Genomic DNA, 21,833 nt, shown 5'->3' on the forward strand with positions numbered 1-21,833 from the left:
ACAGTAGTTACTCCATAAATGTATTCAAATAAATCAGAAAGAGAAAGTTAGAAAAGAGTAAGGCAGAGGAAAGAATAAAAGGATTATTTTTCTTTCGAAAATATTCTTTGCAATTCTTACATTGCAGGCACTGTGCTAGGCACTGGAGATATAGTACTGGTGGAGCTGTGGCAAAAATTTGTATGTTGACGGGGAGGCAGTCACAATTCAATAGTGCATGATATGTACTATAACATAAGCACAAAGCTAGCGCATCCTGGGTTGGGGTGGGAAGCCTGTGAAGTAGAGGGACAAGAAAACAAAGAATAATGATGTAGAGAATAAAAGTTTGATAAGCAGAAAACACTCCAGGAAGAAGAGCTGGCATATGCAAAGAGATGGAAGCATGAAAGGGCAAGGTCTATTCCTTGCTTGGAAGTATCCACTTATGGGGGACATCCTGGCGGTGTGACAGCAAAGGAGCCTCAGGCTAGGCCACTGGAACAACAAGGACCTTTGGAAGCTGACCTACTTTCAACTTTACCCTGAAGGCAAAGAATACTGTGAGTTATTAAACAGAGAATTACATGATCAGGTAGGTACTATGGGCTGGTGGTAACGAAATGTGGTGCAGAGAATAGAGATCCAAAGCCAATAAGGAGGACACTGTGAGAACGGAAAGGCCTTCTCACCTAAGGGTTTTAAAGGCTGGTGAGATAAGAGATATTTTGAAGGCAGAATTGTCATGTCTTGCTGACACACTAGAAAAGAAATGAAAAGTACAAGATATTTTTAAGGCACTTGTAGTCCTGTTCTCATTGTGTTAAATCTTGGTTTCTCACCCTCCTTAGGTGTCTGGACAGATGATTGCTGCCAATAAATATAAAAGAATAAAATAACAGTATTTGAGAAGAGGTAAGTTTGAGAAAGCAACAGCATATACAAATGTTAAGCCATTAATCATTTTGTTGATCAGTAAAATTTGAGTGTCCCTTGTGTAAAGAATATTACTATTGGAACAAGAATGATAGTACAGTGCATATAGTACAGGCACTTACCTGGCATATGGTCAAACTGTTTGATCCCTGGCACACCATTAGCACCCAGAGTGTGGTCCCTCAGATGTGCACCCTCGATGTTATCCTATACACCTCAGGGTAAAGCCAAAAGTAAGCTCTTGAGCACTCGCTGAGGCTTAATTTACCCAGCCCACCGTAAAACCAATAATATTAATAATTATGCTAGTAGTAGAATTCCAAAACTTCAAACACTCTAAAAACTGCATTAGTATTTGGGCAGGCACAAGTGAGAAACAAAAATAAAGTAATCAAGCAATAATAATTGAGGTTAACATTGAGAGTTTATGGTGTGCCTGATACTGCTATCAGAATGTTAAAAACCTTCAGAATAATGAGCTATAATATCCTCACTTGAAAAAGTCAGATAGCAGGGTCACATGGGCCCTGCACATCTCAACAGATTTGAAGCACAGAGAAGCATAACTATACCCCAATTAAAAACAAATTGGAATAAGACTGCCAATAGCTACCAAACCATCTCCTGGTTCACCAGTCCTTCAGGTGTCCCCATAGCTTTTGTGTTTTTCTGCCTTTGTCCTCTCCTTATACCTCCGTCTCTGTGCCCTGAAACAACATCTTTCTGCTTTGCACTTTATGAGAGGTTCATAGGAAGAAGTTCTATGTCTGGTCCATTATGCTATATACTGAGTACCAGTGAAATAAAGATGGTAAGAATGCGTGAGGCATAATCCCTCTTTCCAAGAGGCACTCAGTAGGGTAGATAATGGAATAGTCCGTGGGTCTTTTCTACTCAAGATGGAAAGACCATTGAGTCTCTGGTGGTAAGCCTTTCCACCTCTCACCTGGAAGATGTGTTACTTGAGTGGACCAAGTTTACCAGTGTACCAGTGTACCCATACTCTTTCATTCCTTGCAGAAAAACAGGGACACTCAGGGAGGTCATGTCCGTAGCAGCTGTCTCACCAGGTAAAAAAATCCCAAGAGCACGGAGCATCAGTTCCCAATCACTGCACACAGAGCATGTTGGCAGAATGTTGGCTGGTGCACTGCACTAATTTAAAATCAGATCTGTTCATTTGCTAAAAAGTAATATGGTCTCATTATTAGCTTTAGTGTCTGTTACATAAAGCATATAAGAAAAATACTTAAATGTGACAAAAATAAGAAATATGCCTTTTTAATGGAAAACAAATTACCAAATGCTTCCTTTTCAGCAGGTCTGACTTTGGGGGGAGAAACTCCAAACAATAATAGTGAGATTTTTGTTGAAATATTGAATGTAATCAAAGTAAAGTGAAAGTAAAGTGAAATTTATCAGTTACACAGGCAGGGTGGGGGGCTGGGGAAGTGGGGGAGTGGGGGGAGGTATACTGTGATTCTTGGTGGTGGAATATGTGAACTGGTGAAGGGATGGGTGTTCAAGCATTGTGTAACTGAGACTTAAAACTGAAAGCTTTGGAACTTTCCACATGGTGATTCAATTTTTTAAAAATTTAAAAAATAAAAGAAATATGCCTTTTTTTTTTTACAAAAAACATACCACTCCTGGGCTGGAGAGATAGTACAGCAGATAGAGTACTTGCCTTGCATATATATCAACCTGGTTTAAATCCCCAGCACCACATATGATCCCCAGTTTCTCCAGGGGAGATCGCTGAGCTAGTAATAAGACCTGGGCATCACTTAGTGCAGACCAATATCAAAAAGAAAGAAAGAAAGAATGAATGAAAGAAAGAAAATAAGCCTCTTTTTGGTTCAGAAAAGGCACTGGAAAATAGTAAGACATGCATTTCAAGCCTGGAAATTTAGAAATGGTACTCAAGCACCAACTGCTACTGTAAAGATCGTTAGTCTGAGGAAGTGTGGGCTCTGGGCAGATGGCATGGGCTTGAGTTAGAATTCCATCCCTCTAGTTGTATATAGTTCTCTACACCGCTGATATTTAATGAATATCAATTAAGAAAATCAAGTATCACTTTATTATAAAAATTAATTAATTTTAATTAATTAAATTTAACTATTAATAGTTTTGTAAAAATTGAGGTAGATATATACTGTAGCACCGTCATCCCATTGTTCATCAATTTGCTCCAGCGGGCACCAGTAACGTCTCCACTGTTGTTACCGTTTTTGGCATATCGAATACGCCACAGGTAGCTTGCCAGGCTCTGCCAGGCGGGCGCGGAATATTCTCGGTAGCTTGCCTGGCTCTCCAAGAGGGACAGAGGAATTGAACCTGGGTCGGCTGCGTGCAAGGCAAATGCACTACCCACTGTGCTATCACTCCAGATATACACATTAAAACAAAATAACATGAAGGAACAATTTCAAAGCTTAGTTTCTAAGCTGTAAAATGAGGATAGTTGGGTAATTACCAGAATTAAATAAATTACTAAAACTGTGTAAGAGGGGCTGGAGCAATAGCACAGTGGGTAGGGCATTTTGCCCTGCACGTGGCCAACCTGGGTTCTATTCCCAGCATCCCATATGGTCCCCCGAGCACCATCAGGAGTAATTCCTGAGTGCAGAGCCAGGAATAACCCCTGTGCATTGCCAGGTGTGACCCAAAAGCAAATATATGTATTTTATATATATATATATTATATAATATATATTATATATATATTACAGATATATATGTAATATATATCTGTTCCTATATATTTAAACAGAATCAAACTTAACTTTAGAAAAATGGTTTATGGGCTACACCTAGGGCTATTCCTGACTTTGTGCTCAAGATTCATGGGGAACCACATGTGGTGCCAGGTATCAAACCCTGGTCAGCCGTGTGCAAGGTAAACACTATGCACTGTTTTATCTCTCCAGCCCCTCAAAGTTAGCTTTTTTAAATCAATTTATTCAAGCTTAAAAATCAGGATTAGGAAATAGCTTTATTAGTTTAAAGTATGAAACCTATGAAAAGAAATATATACATTATATTTAGAGAGAATTTATATGTATTTATAATATATATGTACAAATATTATACTTGCTTTATATAAAATTAAAATACTTTGATGCTTTTAGAATCCTTTGTCCTTTCCCAGTAACTGTATCTACAGAAATGGGTATATTTAGATAGAATTATGTGACCATATATTATTGTTGGACCTTTATAAAAGAAACTGTGAAGTAGTATACTAAGGGTCTTTTCTCAGTTTTTTTCTTTCTTTTTTCCTTTTTTCCTTTCTTTTTTGCTTTTTGGGTCACACCAGTGATGCCCAGGGATTACTCCTGGCTCTGCACTCAGTAATCACTCCTGGCAGTGCTTGGGGGACCATATGGGATGCTGGGAATCAAACCTAGGTTCACTGCATGCAAGGCAAACTTCCTACCCACTGTGCTATCACTCCAGCCCTCTTCTCAGTTTAATCTGTCCTTAAACCCAGCAACACTTTAATCAAATTTAACTTCTGTTTAGTTCTGTTTGGGTTCTCTTTTGGTGGGGTGGGGGGAGGGGAGCATACCTCACTGTGCTCAGGGTCTACTCCTGGCTTTGAGCTCAGAGATCACTGGGACTAAACCCAGGTCCGCAGTGTGCAAGGCAAGCACTCTACCACTGTACAATTGCTCCAGCCCCTAGTGAAGTTTAAGTTTTGGAACACATTTTCTTCTCCTCATGCCCTTCCGTCAGCAATAACATAGTCTACAGAACCCAAGCTTCACAATAAAAAAATAACTAATTCAATGAGTGTATAGAGAACAATGTACCCGTTATGTTTAATGGATGTTTAATGTCCCCATCATGTTTACCCATCATTCTTGATGATGTTAATGGTGATATTAAGGATGATGATGATAATAATAGTATGAATGACTGCTTCCTGAACTTTTACTATGCATAGTCCTCTATGTTAGGCATTTACATATATTTTCATATGGGTATCTAAACAGAACTTCCATAACTGCACTTCTGTTTAGTTCTGTTTGGGTTCTCTTTTGGTGGGGTGGGGGGAGGGGAGCATACCTCACTGTGCTCAGGGTCTACTCCTGGCTTTGAGCTCAGAGATCACTGGGACTAAACCCAGGTCCGCAGTGTGCAAGGCAAGCACTCTACCACTGTACAATTGCTCCAGCCCCTAGTGAAGTTTAAGTTTTGGAACACATTTTCTTCTCCTCATGCCCTTCCGTCAGCAATAACATAGTCTACAGAACCCAAGCTTCACAATAAAAAAATAACTAATTCAATGAGTGTATAGAGAACAATGTACCCGTTATGTTTAATGGATGTTTAATGTCCCCATCATGTTTACCCATCATTCTTGATGATGTTAATGGTGATATTAAGGATGATGATGATAATAATAGTATGAATGACTGCTTCCTGAACTTTTACTATGCATAGTCCTCTATGTTAGGCATTTACATATATTTTCATATGGGTATCTAAACAGAACTTCCATAACTGCACGGCAGATAAGATTACTAAAAACTGGAAAAGTTAGTAATTTTCCCAAGACTCCTCACCTAATAACTCATGAAGAAGGAATTCTAATTTTAGCCAGTTCTGCCTGACTTCAGTATTTATACTACACTAAATACCTTATCTATATGGAGTCATGTTCAGAATTATTAGGACTTTTTTCATTAACTTTGGTTAGTTAACTAAGGTAAAAAGCATTATGTGCCATTTTAACAAGACACTAAATAGTTCTCCAAATTGCCATAAAATAGTGTGATTATGCACATGTATGATAGGGCCTTTGTGCTATTTCATTAGCATGTATGTGCAAAGATTCTATTAATGTCATATATGCCTTTTAGGCAGTTTTTTTAACTCTTAAATTTAAATGCATAACGTATTATTTTACTCTTCTCAGACCATCCTTCTCCTATTTCCAGTCTCTCAGCCTCATAAAAGTTACTATTTCACAAGGATAATGTTTCAAGAACAAATCTTAATGTTCTAAGAGCATCATGACAAAGAAAAAATTACATTTAATGTGAAATAATATCCTGAAACTAATAATTATAAGGGTATTTGAAGTTTTTTAAGTGTCGAAATAGAAACTTCCAGAATACCCTGCACAAAGTCAACCAGCACACATTAACTGAATGCCTACTGCTTGCCACGTGGCTCAGAACAGAATATGTCTCATTTCACACTTTCATATAAGCTACAGTTCCTTTGGCAAGTATCATATGGGAACACATAACATCGACCTCTGAGCAAGATGTTCACATTATAAGGATATTTCACATTATAAGGATATTATGGGAAGCATAAAACATTCAGTATCAGATCCTCTGAGCTATTAAACCTACTTAAATATGACACCAGTTCTTATAGTTATCTAATTTAAAAGCATCTGAACCTAAGAAAATTAGAGTCCATTAAAAAGTACATTAAGTTTACAGCACTGTTCAAGCATTACACCCGTCCAGGTTATGCCAGAGCTTCATGACAATCACATCCTTATGACTTTTTAAAAAAAATAATTTAAGTTGAAAACTTGTAAATCCCAATTGCTCAGATGCAGTTGCTTTACCACTTCACTAGTTACTCATCTTGATCTCCTTTTTATTCAACTCTCTAAAAAATATCTTTGCTAGAGCAGAAGCTTTAGTGGTCTGTCAGGGCTCCAAGGCCTGATCTGTTGCAGTTTTGTTGCCATTCTGTTGCAATGGAGCTTGAGCATTTACTTGGCTCGCTGAATTTTACTCATCTCATCTCCTAAATTGGGACAATAAGACCTCCTTACCAACATATTCTCGCCAGTAAAATATGGGTGAGCAGGGCAGCTACTGGAGTTAAGTGAGTTAATATTAGCAACACTCTGTGAATAGTGTCAGGAACATACTATTTCTTCCAGAAACTGTTTAAAACTTTATTACATGTGGAAGACTTAACATCAAATTTGTTGAGCATTTATAAATTACCATTCCTAAAATGATGATGACTTCAGAAGCCATATACGCATGTACAGTACTTATGCAGAGATTTATAAATGTATCGGTCTAAGTAAAGTGACCTGAAGACAGATCAACTACAAATATTTCCTACGACTGATATCATTTCTTTTATGAGGTTATTCTTGCTTTAACTAAGCTTCTGCTATAGAAGTTATAATAACTTCCTGGAGAACTCAAACACTGATTCTATAACAAACAAAATTTGTCTATAGTAAAATTATATTCCAAAAAAGTATTTCATATTTTTGTTGATTTTAGTGAATTCACATTAGATTAATGGAAAAATCAAAAATATGATTTTAAATAGTAACAATTTAGCTGACAATGGCAATTTAATCAATATTTTTATTTTAAGATTCCCCATCCTCTCCTAAATCAAGTGATCAGAACCTGAATAAAGATAAAGTTATGATCTGAATAATCCTTTATCATAACTTTTTTTCACCTCTCAAAGTTTTCACTTTTCTTTAAACAACTATAACTCTATAACTAATTACCAGGTAGTAAGACCTCTTAATTGCAATGATAACAGCATTAGAAAATATTTGAAAGCATTAAAAATAAAGTTGAAAAATCACACATTATATAGATGAACATAATATACAAGTGTTCACATAATTTCAATGGTGTAGTCCTACCATTATTGCATATACTCTGTTCCCAGAGTTTTTAGCATCATTTCTCGTAAGCATTTCCTCCTCCACCAGTTCTCATTACCAGGAAGTTACCTTGAAAGTAATTTATTCATGAATGAACATCCCGAAAATAAAAGAATATCCTGCCAGACATGTCAAGAGTCAAAAAAATTATCCTCCACTAAAATTTCCATAAGGCATTTTCCATTTTCTGAAAAACTTGTTAACTTGCTCATTTACATATAATTGCATTTTAAGAGATGTTTCCATTTCTGAGATATAAAAATAGAGGAGAAAAATGAGGAGAAAAATATTTGTGTGTTCCACGAATTCAAGTATCCTTTCCCCCAAATACAACAGGAACATTTGCATTTACTTATAAATGAATACTAATGGCATATGCAGATTTGGCAATGCTCCATCGAAACCATACACAGAAAGCTAGAGCAGTGCAGTTCACAGATATATTTCTCCAAAGTATTCAGACAAAGAGCAAGAAGATTAAAGTCAGCATCAATTCTCATAAGTTGAGTCAAATCTAAATGGTATGTTGGGTTAAGAGTAATGGAAGAATTTATGGTGAAAGCAAAGTTGTCTAGTTAGGATCTTACATGATTTTTGGAGTCAACAACTCTTTGCTGACCTGCTTCCTTGGGTAAGATACTGATGGCCTCAGTAAGCCACTGCTTGCAGTTCTTTTTACACAGTGTAGGAGCTTGTACTGAAAAATTCTTTCTAGTTGTTTAAAATAACACCCAGCTCAGCTTTGCATATTGTGTGTGCTCCTGTGCTCAATAAATACTTTCTGAATGAGTGAAAATTCAGTGAGTAAGAAGGTTATTCATTCAAAAACATCTGTGTATGCTTGCAAAATGCTAGAGACAATGATGCAAGCATAATCAACTCTCTGTGTGCAGTACCTCCTCACAAAGATGTCAAAGGGAGCCACTTCAAATATAAAAATGTGAGCACGAGTTTGAGGCTTAATTTAGACAGTGACTTCAGTACTTCTGTGAAACTCCATTGAATACTATACTTCCAATTTCCCATATAACCTACTTTAGGCGTCTATTAGACAAAATTGCTCCATGTTATCAACAATGCTCCTATATTATTTTTTGATTGAGAAAAGGATATTTTTAAATAGCTCAGAGAAATCTGAAAGAAATCACAGCAGTTTTCATTTTCAGTTAAGATTACACACACTGGAGGGAGTTACATTTACGCAACAGTTTCTTTCCATTACTATGTCTTTTGGAATATCGTGTCCCCATTAGCTCAATGGGGACTTATCCCTTTTACCTCTTAAGCCGAGAAAGGCAGTACCCTATAGCTCATTCAGTCACTTTAAGCAAGGACCACTGGAACTCAAATAGAGGGAAGATGGTACGAACATTGTTAATAGTTCTCCTTTCAAGAGCTTCTCTAGAAGGAATTATAAAAGTGACAACTACAAACCAAAAACCTTGCAACATACTGATATCAACAAAAACATTTTTCAAAATAGTCCTTATTTTTGAGAACCAATTTGTAACTTCTATTTATCTTCTCTTTAACTTTTTATTGGAATAGAAGCGGAATATATGTAAACTACATTGCAATGTGGAGATATTCGTCTACAGCCCTGAAATATATCAAACGGAGAGCAAAACCTTTTAGAAACACCAGCTTTATATTACTTCTAGCAAATCAGTTTAGAAGGACGCGCTGCTACAGAAAGGACGCCCACCAACTCTCGCTCCCACCCCAATGCCCAAGGCGACCCTGCGAGCTATTTATCATACTAAGTTTACATAAATCAGAGAAGAGTTACAGTGCAATTAAATGTATCCACGAAGTAATATGATATAAAGCACTTTGCAAATATTAAACCTCCCCTTAAGGGATCAATGTTTTTCATGAAGAGACCAGTATATGGGGGGCAGGGTAGGAAGGCTGTAGAGAGGGAGAAGGAGAAAAGTGGGGAGAGAGAAAAAGACCCACCGGCTGAGTATTGGGGAAATCTCAGGTCTGAGTAGCAGCTTCCTTGGGCGGGTTCCCTTGAAACCGGGAGGCTGAGCCCGGATGAGGCGACTCCAGCTGGAGTGGAGGTTTGTTCCCTTTGCACTGGGAACGTTGGGCAGTGGCCTGCACCTAAGGGTGGGCGCCCTTTCCGCTTCTCACTAGCAAGGTGGTCTCCGAAGACCCAGGAGCCGAGTCTCTGCCCTCCAGTCAGTACTCACACAGAGACCTCACTTCTTAGTACTAACAATATGACACTCCCCCCGCCCCCCCCCCCCCACTTGCGCCCGTCACTGTATGTGTGCGTGTGTGCATGAACTGAAGGTGAGCGGGGGACTGGAACCGGTGCTACAAGGTGGGGTACGAGGGCCCTCTCTGGTAGAGGAAGCACCCCACCCTCAAGTTAACTGAGTCTTTGCCTGCCCTCTGCCCGGGCTTTACCATCCTTCTGCTCGCCAATCCCCCCTTACCACTACCCCACACACGCAGACACACACACCCCTCACCCGTACTCCACTACCCCAAACCTGGTCGCGTTGCAAGTGACAGCCCAATAACCACCCCGGGAAGTGTCCGGGCTCAACCCCCCAAACTCTGCCGCGCGCTGGAACGCGAGTTCCTTCTCTCCAAGAGTGCACACGGCGCTGCGCCCAGCCCTGCGCGGGAGCGGACAGACGGACACACCGATAGACACAGAGGACTCCGTACACTGAACATGGGAATCCCTCCCCTTCGTTTCTCATTTTGCACTAGTTTAACCCCGAGTCCCGGGGGAACGTCTGAAAGTCTTCCCCAGGCAGTGGCCAGGAGAACCGCGCCCCACAAAATACTTGGACTGGTATCCGAAGGATGGCACCCCTCGGCCTTTGCACCCGCCGTGGCATCCCACCCCGCCCCAAATCCACGCGGTCCTGGTGCTAAAACCCCTTCCCAGCGCGAGGCGCGCAACGAGCGGTGCTCACCATCGTCCCCGGCGACGCTGGCCAGGCCGGGAGCCCCGGGCGCGGGGATCAGCGGCGGGTGGCGCCGGCCACCAGGAGGCTCCCGCAGTCCCGGCGGCAGTTGGTCCCGGAGTTTCGGACGGCCGGGCTGGGGTTCGGGCGGCCGCGAGTGGTGCCGAAGGGGCGCGGGAGGGCCGGGCTGCGCGTGTGCGTGTGCGCGTGAGTAGGGGCGGGCGGGCCCACACGCAGGCGACGCGGGCGGGGAGCGGCAGGAGGAGGCGGGCGCCAAGTAGTGGAGTTTAGGGCGCGTTTCCTGCACTTCCCCGAGAGGCTGTGACCAGGTGCGGCAGGGCGCGCTCCCGCGGCGCGGGCACGGCGCGGGCGGCCGCCGGAGCCCGGCTCGGCGCGCTGGCTCGGCCCGCAGCGGCTCTGCGGGAGGCGGTGCGCATCCTCCTCGCCCGCCGCGGGCGCCCGTGCGGCCCCGGACCCCCGCGCTGCGGGACGCGCCGCCGGGCGTCTTGCAGTGACAGCTCCTCCTCGGCTAGCCGGCTTCCTCCGGGTCCTCGCCCAAGAGCGACAGTCGGTGCGGCGGGGATCCCCCCGCCTTCGTGAGTCCAGGAGCCTCCGTGCCAAGCTTGGGAGGGCGCCCCGCTCCGGGCGGCTGGCGCTGTCACCGCCGTCCGGCCCCCCTGCGCGCCCGAGCCGCCAGCTGCCTCCCGGAGCCGTGCCCAGCTGTGTGCGCGCGTGTGTGTGTGCGTGTCTAAGCGAATACCTTCCCCTCCATCACTCGGGCGCGCGGGAGGGACCCGGGCCCCGCCACCAGCTGCAGAGTGGCTGCCAGTCCACACCCTCCCGGCGCTCTCCCCACCCACACCGCCCCGCTCCCCCGCACCCCCCCGCCTCCGCTGCCCCTCCTCCCGCTGCCGCTCCTGAGCTCCCCAAGGCTCCGAAGGAACCGCAGCGCAAAGGGCGGAGGAGATGGGTGGGGAAAGAAACGCAGGTGTCTTCAGCCCAGGAGAGGGGCGCTGGCAGCGGAGTGGATGGCAGCAGGAGATGGCAGAGCCTGGGATGGAGAAGAGGGTGGAGAAGATTTACCCCGAGGCCGAGGTCCTATGGCTGGTGCCCTGGCGCGTCCCACCCTGGTGCGGGTACCGCGAGCCGGACAGGCCTGATGGGCGCGCAGAGCTCCCCGGTGGGCTAGGGTCCTAGTTTGGGGACCCCGTGGAGGGCAGAGTCCGGGGGCATAGGAGTTGATACTATCAATCTCTGAAGAACCCAAACCCTTGTCTTTGGGGTGACAGCGTCCTAGGGCTGGGGCTTGGGACACTCAGGTGTCTAAGGAGATCTGGGACGCCCGGGGGCGGCCGCAGGGGCGGTGCTCAGACTGCTGTGTGCGTCCCGAGTCACAGGGGGCGATCACCGCCCAGGCTGGGAAGCGGAGCTCGGGACTCAGCCTGCTTCCCACCTTCCCAATTCCCTCTCCAGAGGCACACTCCCTTCCTAGACGGTTTGAGAGCCTCCTACCCCTACTCCCAGCAGAAAGGCGGGTCTGTGCGCTAAGCACTGTGCTCTTGGTCCGTCTGATGGGATCTCGCCGTGCTGAGATCATGTATTTCTACTTCACTCCGACTTCAATCCCCTCCCTCTAGATCTATCCCCACTCTACCAACATCTCCCTGAAAACTATTGTCTTTCTCATTGGTAAACTTTTCTCTTTGTCTTTTCCTTAAAAATGAGCACCTGCCCCCGCCCTTCCCGCCGCCTTTTTCTCTTTACGTTATTAGGTCTCTTGCTAATTCCATTGCACAAATATAATACACCGAAAGGTCCCGTAGGCAGGAAAACAGCCTGATTGCTTATTGTCTTTCTGTTTCAAATGACAGTCATAGATCGCTAAGTTGAGCCAACCTAGTGTCAGTAGAGAGGGTTGCTCCATTAAATTAGAGGTCTGTTAGAAAGGATCACTGGCAACAGCGCTAGGAAGAATTGTGGTGCACTTTCTCCAGTATCCATTCCTTTTTATTATGGTAATTTCACTCAGCTAATTTAGGCAATCTGAAAATGAAAGGTCGGATGCAATTCACAGGCACAGTATTTCTAGATTCTCATTTAACAGCCAACCCCCCACCCTCTACCCCCCTTCTCCACACCCACTCTAACCATCTCCTTGAGTGACCAGGAGCTCAGGGCTCAGACTGCACTTTTAAATTTTCAGGGTGCACTCAGAAGGACAAAGCTGTTGAGCTCTAGAAAAAGACACTTAAATCTAAGTAAACTTATTTACCAACTACTCAGACAAAATCATAAGCTCAGCAGCAACAACAAAATGGATATTGTTTAATATATTGAGCAGGAGGAAAGATGGCTGTTTGCCAGATATGTGATCCATTAACCTCTTTAGCTCATTGTTGGCAACAATAGCATACAATCACATTCTTATGTTTGAAAGACAAGAATTGTTTTTTCCCCATCTCAAAATCACAATACCACATTATAGTCTAAAAGAAACCTCAAACAATAAAAGTAATAAGAAAGGAAGAAACACAATTTGCTTTTTTTTTTTTCTGAGCAAATGTTGCTGTTCTGTTTTTCTTGAGGGGAAAATGCTGATAAGCAATAAAGTCCACAAAGGCATGACAATAGATTTTGAAGACTGCTTCCACCCATCTATCATTCCTTTCAATTAGTAAACTTTATTTTTAAATGTTTATTTATATTATCTTTTATTGGTATTCCTTCTTTCTTTTGTGCCAGAAAGAATACTGAGAAGGACATGAGGCGAGATGAATCTGGCTTCTTATAATTCTGTCTCCAGGTTTATGTCTGGCAGGAAAGGAACATTCATTCAGCAGCCCATGCTTTCTCAGCAGTCCTAACTTCTCCTCAGAGGATCCTGGACTCTGGAGTTGGTGAACTGTGCAATTGTCACAATGATTTTGCCTAGCTTGGAGAAGGTCACTCCTGGGGCTAGAAGTAGGTACAGACCAGGCCAGAAAAGTGAAGCAAAGCTAAACAAAGTACGGGTAGGAAGCTGCAGGGCTTCAGCCACAAGACCTCGGCCTTGGGGTAAATCTCCTAGTATTGAAACATATAAGCAGAATGTAAGGGTGTGTGTGTGTGTCTCTGTCTGTCTGTATGTATGTATGTGTGCACTGCTGTTTACCTGCTACAAATTTACCTGGCACTGCTGTTACACAATGATCAGCAGTGGCTAGGTAGAATCAAACATTTTTAGTAGAAAAATTGGGAGTTTTGTACTAAATTAAGACAAAACCAAGCACCAAAGTAGCATGTCCAATAACTCTTTTAAGTAATTTTTTTAAGTCAGATTCATTGATTTGTTTCATCACCAAAGCCAAATAAAGTACACAGTTATGGAAATACGTGGTTGGTTAGAATGCTCATTTGGTAAAGAATTTGTGTTGAGATCATCATCGCACTGTCCAGTGGAGTTGCAACCATTAAATATTGTTCAGCTTAGTTTCAAGTGGAAGCTGTCCTTTCAGCGAAGAATTAAAATGTTTATCTGTAGAGAAGAGGAAGTAACTGTACTTTCCAGTTTTTTTTCTTTTTTCTTTAACAGGCTATCACTGACATCTAGATTCAATTTGTTTAACAAATAAATATTCATTGAGAAGGCCCTTCTGTGCACTTGCTATCAGAAATGGAAAAATGAATAAAAGAGGCTGCCGCTCATGAGTCACATGAAAAAGGTTCCTTACTAAAACTGAAAATGAGGGGTTGGAATGATAGTATAGCAGTTAAGGTAACTGTCTTACACACAGCTGAACTGGGTTCAATCCCTGCCATCACAAATGGTACCCTGAACACTGTAAGCAATGATCCTGAAGCACAGAGTCAGGAGTAAGCCCTGAGCACAGCCATGTGTGCCCTCCCACCTACAAATGAGCTTTTGAATCCATATTTCCATGCTCATCACTCTGTTTGAGATGCTTATATCAAAGTGCAGGATTCTGTGTTGGACTATGCAATGTTCACTTATCTCTACACAATTGCAAAAGAAGCATTTCCTTTGGAAGAGGTGAGTCCCTCACAGCAGACATCAGAAACCATGAAATGGTAAAGGTAAAGAGGACTTGTTCTCTTTCTAGGCCTATATCATGACCAATTAATAGAAATGTATTAGTGAGATTCAGCTGCATATCAACCTTTCCACACTCGCAGTTGATGTTGGCCAGTATTTGTGCCACTTGACTGATGTTTGGTGTCATTAGAATGATGTTATCAGCGAAGCAAAGGTGGTGTAGTTGCCGACTGTCAATCTTCACTCCCATTTCTTCCCATTTTACTCGTTACATGACGATCTTGAGGGTGGCACTGAAGAGTTTTGGTGAAATGGTATCACCCTGCCAAACCCCTATCTTTACCTCAATGATCACTTCCTTGTAGAATGGTGAGATCCTGGTGGTGAATCCGTAATACAGCTCACAGAGTATCTTGATGTACTGAGTTTGAATACCCTGTTTGGCTAGGGCTTTAATGACCGCTTCAGTCTCAACAGAATCAAAGGCCTTCTTTAAATCGATGAACGTTAGACAGAGCAGCATCTTGAACTCTCAGGAAACCTCAATAAGCTTGGTCATAGTGTGGATATGGTCGAACCTGCTGAATCCTTTTTGGAACCCGACTTGCTTGCATGGTTGTCCTTCATCTAGTGCTCTGCCAATCCTATTTAGGATGACTCGAGTGAACAACTTGTAGACGATGGGCAACAGACAGATTGGGTGATAGTTGCCGATGTCATGGATATCTCCTTGTACAGTAGAACAGTCCTGCTGGTTTTCCATTGGGATGGAACCTTGCATATGGATAGGTAGTGTGTGAAGAACCAAGCCAGTGTATTGATGAGTACTGGCGGCAGATTCTTCAGGTGTTCAGGTCTGACCTTGTCTGGACATGGTGCTGTACTCTTCTTTACTGACGAAACAGCGTGTCATAGTTTGGAAGGGAGGACATTGGGAATGACATATCCATCTTACAGAATTTGGTATGTGGGCAGGTAGACTCAAAAAGATCTGAGTAGAAGTCATGAACAATCCTCTCCATTGCCCTTCTGGAAGATGTGATAGATCCATCAGGATGTCAAAGGGCAGTCATCTTGGTCTTGTAGTTGGCGAAGGACAGGTGAGAGTTGCAAATACTTTTCCCAGCTTCTGCCACATTGAAGGAAGGCTACTTTTCTCTATCTGAGAAATTATTTTTTAGCATCAAACTTTTGAGGATCATGTTTTATTGTTATTAAGAAGGGAAGAACAGTTTACAAGTTTAATTTCATTCTGTATTTAGCTCTCTAAATTGCCCTTACCTTCTTCCCTAATAGGTGAGTATTTAAGTTTTTACCTACAAAAAGTGGGAAGTAGGCCCTATAATCTTAAAGCAGTTTAGGAAGAATTTGTTCAAGAGCTATATACCTTAGGTAAATTTAATGCCAAAAAAGTGGAATCTAAATCAAAAGGGACAAAAGCAAGGCTTTTTTTTTTCTATCACAAGTGATAATAATGATAACAAGCTGAGAAGTGCACAGTGGGTCCATTGGTGATCATAGGTCCTTTGACTTTGACAGAAAGAATTTTTAGTGAAGAAAGCTGTTGATAGTAATACTTGGAAACGTTTGTCCATTCTAGATTGGTACTCTTCAATAAGGTGGCACTAGCTATTTGAAATCTTACTAGACTGCCTGACTATGTATAGTATATACAATACATGCCCTGGAGTTCAAAGAATTAGAAAAAGAAACCTGTGAACTATTTCATTAAATATTCATAGGGTAAATGATGACATTTTGTATTATTGAGTTACATTGTTGAGTTACATTGTTAAGATTGTTTACATTATTAAAAGATGCTTAAAGCATGGTCACTAGAAGATTTTAAGTTACATATGTGAATTATATTAATAGTTCAATTTATTATGTCTCTAGACCAAGTTCTCACATTTACATGCAATATTTTTCAACCAGGGGCCAAAAGATCTCCTGTGGGGCTTCAGGATATTCCAAATGGGCCACAGGCACAAGACACGGAAAACTTTTAACATCACCTGGCCACAGTCTGAATGAATTGCAACCATTCCTATGTTTCTGGTCTTTAATTCAAGATTAAATATCTCTAGTGACTGACAGATGGATGACATCTTGCTCAAGCACCAGCTTCCCACAGGAGCCAATGCCAAAGTCAACATGTCACCAACCACACAAACAAAAAGAACTTTTTTTAAAACATAGGTATGAATTTGAAAGACCACTCAATTTGACCTCAAACTCCTTCCACTCAACAAAACAAATGGCAAGCATACAGAAACAAAAGCAGTCAAAGTATTTATCTCAAATACTACACTCAAAAAATTGATTTAACAGAATAGTGTTATTGGATAAAGAGGAAAACTGAGGGCTGGAGAGATAAGTAGCAGTTTAAGGCACTTGCTTTGCACACAGCCCACCTAAGTGTGATCCCTGGCACCCTGAATACCACCAGAAGTAAGCCTTGAACACAGCCAAACATGCCCCACTTCCTGGCAAAAAAAGCAAATTCAAATTTTATATCACCAAGTTTGAAATTTTGTGTTGTAAATGCTAGAGAAGGTTAAGTATTGTCCCCTTAGAGAAAAAATAGGGGGAAAACTGTGAGCATCAATATATTAAGTGTATCACAATATCCTCAGACTTCTGAGACTAAAGGAGCAACACATAAGAGATATATCTTTAGATATTGACCCAAAAATCGGTTCACATTAAAAGTTAAAAAGAATTTCTAAAATAGCATTTCTCAGAGTTTTTAATGTAATTTTTGTATCGCTTTGTTTGCCTGGTTTTTGTTTATGGGCCACACTCAGTGATGCTCAGGTTTACTTCTGGCTATAACCTAAAGAATTACTCCATATGGGGTGCCATGGATCAAACCTGGGTAGGCCATGCACAGGGTAAGCACCCTACCTGCTGTACTATTTTTCCAGCCTCAATTTTCACATAAGAATTTTCGTTATGAAACTCTATACAGTGCATCTAATATTTGACTATGAACCTTTCTTGAAGAATTAGTATCACATTAAAATACTTGTTTAGGAAAAAATGGACTCAAATTTTTTTGTGGCAGAAAGAGATTGAACAAAACTTAGAAAAATATCTAACTAAAGGGAAAAAAATAGTCTACAAATCCAGTCTATTCCTCAACTGTAATAACAGACAACCTTAATAGATGAATTTAACAAGAATTAATGATAATCATTTATATTTACCTTCATATTCCCCCAATGCATCATGCTTGGCATGTGGAGTTTGCCATAAATATTTATAAGTGATACAATTAAAAAAACAGTGAGAAAATATTTTTGATTTTCCAATATGGAGATCACATGTATGCTCCAAGAATACAGTTTCCAAATACTAGCAGGGTAGTTGGAAAATATACGCATGTGTTAAGAATCACACTCCTCAAGGATCTATAGTGGAGACTAAATTGTCTACCCTATCATCTTTTTCTATTTCTTGATAATATAACAAGGGTAACCATATAATACATCATCTAAACTAGGACACTTAAGAGAGAATAGGGGAGCTATTAATAATTATGCCAGGACAACACACACAAAATAGATTTTCAAGCAAACTGGGACAAATGGCCATCCTAAAAATAACTCCTGTATTTTAGCTATACAAGTGGCAGTTAGGAATAAAGACTGCATTGTCCAGTTTCTCTTGTATTTATCAGTGAGCACGTAATTAAACTGGTACCAGATCACAGTGATTCATTTCCCACTCCAAATTTTATAGAGGTGCCTTTTTCCTGAACAATGGCAGTTATAGCTTACCAGGAAGATGATAGAAGATGGTTTTAGGAGACTGCACAGGAAATCTACCTCTAATGAATACCTTTATCCTTTCTGTTGACCGGACTGTGAGAGCTGTAGAGATGTAGCAGCCATCTTGGAACATGAGGCATGATTAACATGGTGAAAGACAAAGATAAAAGGATCTTGAATCTTTGATGATTATGGAATGTCCCTCTCAGCTCCATCTACTTTTGATTCTTTTGTGAGGAATCAATAAACACTTATTTGAGCAATCCTATATTATTTTGGAGTTTTCTCTAACTGGCTACTGGGTCTAATTCCAGTAGATAAGATCTATGCAAATGCTTCCCCTCCTCAATATAATGTGGTTCAATAAGTTAAATTTTTCTACCAACTACTTTAAAAAGTAAAAAGAAATGAGTTAAATTAATTTTCAAAACATATTTTACTTAAATCACTGCTTAAAATGGATGTATTTACAATGTAGATAATATAAAATGTTTATGTGACAGCTTACATGCTTCTTTTTATGTGTTTAAAGTTCTATGTTAATTATATATTACAGCATATCTAGTTTATATCCAACTACATTTCAAGTGGTTTTGATAGCCACACTTGACTAGTGACTATTAGGCAACATAATTTTGCCACTTATAATCTTCTGTCCTCATATTTTCCCTGTCATTGCTGTTCTTCAGTAGGCATGTATAAACAGATTAAAAACTCACACAATAGCTAAAGAACAACAATAAAACCCTTTTTCACTATTATGCCCAGAAGCTATTTCCCTATTATTTTTCTTTCTTTTACAATCCTATTTAGTTAAACTTGTAATAGGATGATATCCTACAGGATAGCACTTGATAAATTGGGTTTCTAGATAATAATAAACCACTGGCAATTATATTTTTAGGATGATTTTCTAACATTTTGGGCCTCTGCTCTCAGGAGCTTCATTCTGTTTTACCATCAGATGTCACAAGTATTGATTGATATCTTTGCAAACTATTTATTTTAAAAAGTTCTTTTCTTTGCAAACTATTTCTAGTAGAATCAAGTCTAATGTTCTAATACTTCCAATGTCCCTTTCTATCATGCTGTGAAATGGCAGTTTCCAATAGGTGACTGTGTGCCAAGAGTACCTAAAACTTCACATAAGTTGCATAATTTGGAAAAAAAATCATGTTATCCTTTGTTTCTTTAATGTAATTTCTCACTTATTGATGTCTTTTATCTTTATCAGAGATTTTACTCTCTTAACCTTGAGCACCCTCAATGACTTAGACGAAGTCTATGGGTGCTGCGGGTTTTGTTGCCCAAGCAAAGACAGATCTTGGACCAAGATATACAACATAAGATAAAAGAAAAAGGAAAAAAAAAGTTTCAAACATCTTATTCATCTGAAAGTTATTTCTCCAACCCCTTTACCAGTATATTCTCTATCCGATGAACAAAGGAGTAAGCAAAAACATATCTGGAAATCTAGATAGATGCTAAAACCACACAGTAACCTTCAAGCAATTTACTCATTGAAAAGTCCCCAGGCCCCAGAAGTGTGGCACCACTTTCCCTTCTCTTAATGATGCAGACATCGCTGCTCCCTGTGGGACCTCGTTCCTGTGGAGCCTAGATATTGCCTCAAAGGCCTCAATTCTGGCACTAGGGGCTGCGTCTGCTCTTCCATAGTGGGGGTCAGGCATGCAGCTAGAGAACTGCTTTTGCCCTCCTTTCCTTAAATGGCTACTGAGAATGCTTTATCCTTGTTCTTATGCTAGTCCATGAAGTGTTTTTAAACTAGTTTAGCAAGGATTTTGAAGCTGATTGCATATTGCAATAATAAATACCAGGTGGGAGAAGACATGTCATAGATGATGATCAAAGGCAACTGACATTGAGGGAGGGACAGAACAATTGTGAAAACCTATGAAGTTCATTTCATACCAAAATATAGTTAACTCATTCAGTGTCAGAGTGAGTGAGGGATGGCAGGAAGTGAGTAAACGTTGAAATAAGATAGGTTCAGGTGCTTTTATTTTAATGGGGGCAGCCAGGGGACCTCCCAAAATCACCACTTTAGTGAAGCCAGGGCCATTTTCTGTGATTCTCAATCAACCAGGACAGTGGTCCAATGTGAGGCCCCTGAATGTGATGCTGCTTAGTCCCTGCAGTACCGGGACCACCTGAGACAACCCAGCAGTATTCCATGGCCATATCCAATGATGCTCAGGGAGTCATGTAACTCCAGGGTTTGAACCAGGGATTAGGTCACTAATGCCTATCTCCCTGGGCCAATACATCCAGGTTTAAGTTACTTGTCATCTGTTGGTAATTCTGTGATCTTGGGCAGATATTTGAGGCTTGGGTTTGATTTCTAAAATGGTGGTACGAATATTACTTTGTGTGAAGATTAAAAACATATAAAGGAGTTGGCTTGTGATGATTATCAATTTCATTTATATCCCTTTAGAAATAAATAGGTTCTTAGATTATCACAGCATTTTGCAAATTTAGAGTGTGTCTGTAAAACTCATGCTACATTCTGGATTATATCATGTACAATTCATAATACAAGGCATTGGGACATAGAGGTACGTGAAAAACAGTCATTGCTACCAGAGAACTAAAAGTTATTTAGAGAGAAGATTGCAAAATCTGTATTATGATGTCCCAGTAGAATTAGATGTAAATAATTGAGGCAGAAACAGTGCTGGCAGGTGGGGGCGGGGATGATGGCAACAATTGATACTGGGGAAGCATCAGTTGACACTCCTGAATCATCGTGGTAACAAACTGTGTTTAATAAACAATGTTTAAAGAGGCGGTATATGAGTAATTTTTGTTCCAAAATTTTTTCATTTAAAATGATTAAAACTAAAATATTAATTTTCATGCTCTAATTTGGTGGAAAATGCTTTAATTTCTACTGAAACACGGTATTTATTGATATGTCAAATAAATGAGCCATTGCTTACACAGCCTATGTGCAAAGCTTACTAAGAAAGAAATAAAGGACTGAGAAAGGGCTATAACTATGCTGCCAGTGCCAGCCAACTACGGAGTATCAACCTTTTCTAAGTGTATCTTTCTAGCTGTTCCAGCTAATCTTCTCAGATACCCTGTCCATTGGCAAAATAAGCATTGCTCTGTATTTGACAGTGATAAAGCTATTACTTGTCCAAAGTGACACATTTTAGTCATGCATCCAGACAGTAGAGTCCACATTCTGTTATATTTTATTTGAACCTACATTCTCCTGTATCTTATTTCAAGTCTAGCCTGCTACTTAAAATTTGGAGAGACCATATTAAAGATTTTGCATAAAATATCTTGAAATAAATTGAGATCAGGGAAAACGTATGGTGCCTTTGCTGCCAATAAATAAGCTGGGAGTTTTAAAGAAATCCAAATGCTCTCCCTGGGGTCTGAACCAGCATTTTGAGCTTTATCTCCATGGACTGCCACTTTCTGTCACTTAAGGACACCTCTTGACCAAGTCCACCTCCCTACCAAGT

At 40.9% G+C, this 21,833-nt stretch overlaps 1 protein-coding gene across 4 annotated transcripts in view; it reads right to left on the reverse strand.

Moving 5' to 3' along the window:
- Window positions 1-11,350, reverse strand: part of HS3ST5 (heparan sulfate-glucosamine 3-sulfotransferase 5) — a 330,509-nt gene extending 319,159 nt beyond the window's left edge. For 3 of the 4 annotated variants that reach the window (XM_055137173.1, XM_004605734.2, XM_055137172.1), the window contains exon 1: window positions 10,534-11,350. The gene's annotated coding sequence lies outside the window, so the exon portion shown is untranslated. Of the gene's footprint in view, window positions 1-9,553; window positions 9,770-10,533 lie in introns of those variants that run through there. The other variant, XM_055137171.1, reaches the window with a different exon arrangement.
- Between the last annotated feature and the right edge of the window lie 10,483 nt (window positions 11,351-21,833).

This window comes from Sorex araneus, chromosome 4 (genome assembly GCF_027595985.1).
Source record: "Sorex araneus isolate mSorAra2 chromosome 4, mSorAra2.pri, whole genome shotgun sequence".
Taxonomy (NCBI): Eukaryota; Metazoa; Chordata; class Mammalia; order Eulipotyphla; family Soricidae; genus Sorex; species Sorex araneus.